A 5,125-nucleotide genomic window follows, 5' to 3' on the forward strand; every position below is an offset into this window, starting at 1 on the left:
CCGATAAATTGCTAACGCGCTCCATTTTAGCTCTAAATCATCCCATTCTCTCTCCAACATTTCTAACCATTAAATATCAGCCAATAACCTTCTAAAAACAACAAAATCAGCTCACTCCCTTCCTTGGAAAATTCGGCCAAAAATGGGACATTAACTCGGTTAATTTTCTACTTTGTTTTTCTATCACGTTTAATCGTTTTTCATCATTTTCTCTTCATTTTCCTTAGAATAAAATCAATTCATCATCATTGTACAGCATTGAGCATCCAGCCAAGAGTGGGTATTGTGAAAATTTAATGATTTCTTGCCCAATTTAATTTCTAAACACATTTAACTAACTAAAACTATCAATTTAACTAAAAATCAAAACCTAAAAATTTCAATTTCTCTCCCCTAGAATTTCGTCCAGCCCTTGATATCACTTTTTGATCTCTCTCCTCAAGCATGCTAAATGGAAATAAAGGCATAGGAAAGGTAGAAATCAAGCTAAAATCGAAAAATCTTACCGTTAGACGCGTAAACGGTCGAAAACCGCGAATTTCCCTTTGAATTTTCTTGTTTCTCTTTGGTTTTTCTTTTTTTCTTCCTTTCCTCTCTATTTCCTCTCTTGTTCTTCCTTATGGCCGGCCAGCACTTAAAAATTGGGTTTAAATGGGCTGACTTTTCATTAAAATAATATTATTTCATTAAAAAATGCCACATGTCACTTTCCCATTGGCCCATTTTTAAAATTTCATCCATTTGTTTCCAAATTTTCACCATACACTTGTCTCATATATTCATAGCTTAGATAAAATTCTCAGACTCATCCAAAGTCTCGGTGGAGTAATTTTTGAAATTTACACTTTTGCCCCCGTAAAAGTCAAAAATTACATTTTTGCCCCAAAAATTGAAAAATTGCCCATAGACATATTTTTCATCCCTTATACTCATACCATTCTCCAATTTGTCAAATTTGATCTAAATTCTCTCAAAATCTCAAATTTTGTCCGTGGGTGGCAAAATTACGATTTTGCCCCTACACTCCAAAAATCACCAGAATTAAACTTTTTCACTTCCTATCATTAAATTATACTCCAAATAGTTAATCTTGGTCAAAAATTTCACTCCATGATCAAATTATTATCTTAGGTGGTAAAATAACGATTTTGCCCTTGAATATCAAAATTTCTAATTTTACCCCAAATGAACCCTCGAACTCCGAACAATCATTTTTAGTCATTCCTGGACTATAAAATATTAAATTTCATCCTACAATTCCTATTTGAACTAGTTCGAGGTTAAATCAACTCAAGTGTACCATTAGGTACAATACCGAGTTTCGTCTATTCTTAAGTGTTTTTCCTAGCATAATAACATACTACTCAGTGCATGTATGTCATGACATGTATTTATGGGTCGGGTTTTACACCATAACACTTTTCAAACTCATGAATTTCACCTATTATCATTTTATACTTTGGATAATTAAGAAATGACATGTGGTGGTGAGCAAATACTTAATTGTTAAGTTATTAACCATGGACCAATTACATGGTGACACGTGGTAAATTTTAATCCTTTTATAATTCCCTTTAAAAACCAGCACACACTTCTCCCAAATCACTCTCTCTTGGCCGGCCAAAGCAAGGAACAAAGAGCAAAGAATAAGAACAAACCCTAGAAAAGAAAATCCAAGAGAAAGTTATTGAATTTCAAGGAACAAAACAATCAAAGGTAAGATTTTTAATTTTAGCTTAAAATCTACCTTACCCATGCTTTCTTTTTCATTTTCTATGGATGAAACGCAAGTTTTCATGAAGGAAAGTTTGCTAGCCGAACCTAGGGGGAGAGGTTTTGATCACGGGTTTTGTTTGATTTCATGCTACATACTCGTTTTTAGTTGTTTTGTGATACTCAGTGTGAAAAACAAGCTTGAAAACAACATATTTTTCATCAAAGTCTCCTTGGCTGAATTTACTAAAGGACATATTGATGATGAATCTTGTTATATCTCATGTTATTTAGCTCATATTTGATGAATTGTGGTGCCGGATATTGAAAACGGTTATGGAAACGTATGGTTCCTTTAGTAAACTATTTGAACAACAATGAGAAATTAAGTTCATTGAGGTACTTTGGGTGTAATTGGAGTATTGGAAGTGTAATGAATATAGTTGGAGTTGAATTGGATGTTTTGGTTGATTTAACAGTGTATAGTTTGAGTTAGGTCGAATAAAAATTCAGTCCAATCATAATTGAACCCACGTAGAACACCGTCTTTAAGTAATTATTCGAACAATTCTCATTCAATTTCATGCATTCATATAGAGCCTGAAATAGTTTTATAATAGTTTGGCATAAATATATTGAATTACGTGTCGTGTATTATGTATAAGTGGTGAGCCCTCTGATAAGGGTAAAGATATTGTACCCGAGGATCAAGAATAGAAGTACTCCAAACTCCCGCTATTGTGAGTAACAGACTTTCATCTTAACTATCTAAAGTTGTTTTTACTCGTTCTTATGTTTTAAAGAATAATGAGTTTAAATGGTAAATTATTATGTTTTAAAATTGAATTGTTGGTTAAATGAAATGAGTTTTATAAGTTGTTTTGAAATTGAATACTAGTTTTGGAAATTGAGTAAGTGGAGACTATATACTCATGTTTTGATATATAGTTTGAATTGGTGGCTTATGACAATGTGATGGCATGAATGGCTGGATTTGTGTTTTGTGTGGAATATATAAACTGTTTTATTTTACTGTGACACAGGCTGGGTAATATTATATTAGCCATGTCATGCTGTCGAAATGTTTATTGATTTGGTGGGTTATTTGATTAGCTTACTGCAGTGGGCGGGTTTTGTGGATCAACTTATTAGAGGGGCACAGTAAACCCCATTATATTTTACCTTAGTATGAGAGGCGAGGAAGGTATCTCCTAAGGTATATTTAGAGTTCACTTCATGCCAAACCACCACGTGAGGGTGAAACTCAGCCAACGCCGAGGAACGGCTACGTTTTTAAACGTAAAACATGTTTTATGTGTATATATCGTTTTAACAGCCTTGGCTAACTCAGTTGGATGCCCAAGCTAAGGTGTCACCGAGTACGAGTTTTGGCATGAGCCAAGTTTTAAGAGAATCATAAGCCTTACTGATTATTTTTGATGAAATGTAATTGTTTTATAAGAATTGAAATGAGTTTTGAATGTTATGAATTATATTATGATAGGATGATTTAACTGTCTCCATTTACTCTGCTTTAGATGTTATAGATGAATTTTGCTTACTCACTGGGTTTATAAAAACTCACCCTTGTTTTTTCCACCCATTTCAGGCTCAAGATAGTCTATAGACAACCGATTTGTCGATGATTGCTTTTGGATTTGCATCTTTAGAAATCGAAGGTCTACAGTCTTGCATATTTTTGGTTATATCGGGGTCCACATGTCATTGTAGAATATTTTGTATACCTAGCTGCGTGTGCCACTGTATATAGGAATTTATTTTGCTTTTACGCTACAAAAATTATTTACGCAGAGTTCTATAAATATTGTTTTATAAGAAAATGGAATATTTTATTTAGTTTGAATAGCCATAATTTCATTTCAAATGGATGATTTAGATTGCCAAAATTATTTTAGATAAGAAATATATATTTTTCGATCGTATACTGTATTTTCACCAGGTTTCAAAATTTTCGGGTAAAAATGACCAAAATACCCCTGTGTGGCAGAAATTATTTTTTTTGTTTGTTTTGATTTAAAAATAGTTTATATCCCCTAAAACATGATATTTAGTAACTATTGCTTACAAGGGAGATGTAAAACTGATGTGAGAGCCTTGCGAGGTTTCGATTGACATTCCGGGTAATGAATGTCTATCGAGACATTGCAGCGGATGTCACGGGCTCGAAGGGAGTTTCGGGTTGTGACAAAAGGAGAAAAAGAAAAAGGGTCGGCTTGGAGAAGTTGGAGAAAAATCGAAAGGTTTTCTCCCATACGCCATTGTTAAAGCTTGAAGGAAAAATTGGTGGTTCGACTTAGTGATTCATGGGTAAGGAAGGTCAAAGCTGTCATTTTGCATGAATGCATGCCTTGTGAATCAGTTGCGATGTGAGATTATGCTTGTGGTAGCAAGGATCTTCAAGGATTCAAAAAATCGGGTGCATGCATATGGGTTAATCTTAGAAGTATGGTGATTTAAAGCAAGACAAATGATGGGCAAGTGTTTTTAACCTTGAGATCATAAGTGGAAAGGAAAAATGAAATGTGTATTGATTATTTGTGCTTGTGGCAACAATGGTGACCGAGGATGTGAGGAGTTATTAAGTTGCATGTGGAATTCAAGGTAAAAACGGAAGGTAAGCATGCAATGTGGGAATGCGATGTTATATTGGATTTGGTTAGTTAAAAGTTTATAGATTGCATGTTAGATTATTGTAAATAATAAGGGTGAAAAATGTGAATTTAGATTAAAGATTCATTGATTAAGGTGTTACCTATATATGTGTACAATTGAATATAAACACGAAAGTAGACATAATGAGAGAGGTCAACTATTGTGAAGGATTCTTGAAAATAAAGAGAACTAAGAATATGGTATATAGAGCAGAAAATATGAGCCAAATTGTGGTGACGTTCACTAAGTATATTAAGTTTAATTTACTGCTAGGAAGTGTATAAGTGAGGAAGGATTGCCATGGTGGTGTACTAAAGGAGGTTACGGGTGATCGGAAAGTAAAATTAGCTAGAGATGCACCCGAATCAATGGCGAAGTAGCATCCCACCATTGTGAGGTGAGTAGGGGGTGTCTATTTTTAAAAGTTGCATAAATTATATAATGATATACGTATAATAAACATTGCCGATTTTCTTTAGATGCAATTATGGATGGCATGAGTTGCTAGAAAACAATAAGTGGTTTAAATACCTTTTTGCAAAAAGATTTATACACTGTTATTGTGGAAAACATAAGCTGGTAGAAATGACAAGCGATTGTGAATGCCATGATTTTTGAATTAGCATTATATATAACATATAAGCTATATATGAAAAGGGTTTTAGAAATTAGGAAACAAGCTCTTTACCACGGTTTATGTCAAAACGCGCCTTACTTGTTTTTGTGATGTGCATTCATG

Source organism: Theobroma cacao, chromosome 2, assembly GCF_000208745.1.
Source record: "Theobroma cacao cultivar B97-61/B2 chromosome 2, Criollo_cocoa_genome_V2, whole genome shotgun sequence".
Lineage (NCBI taxonomy): Eukaryota > Viridiplantae > Streptophyta > Magnoliopsida > Malvales > Malvaceae > Theobroma > Theobroma cacao.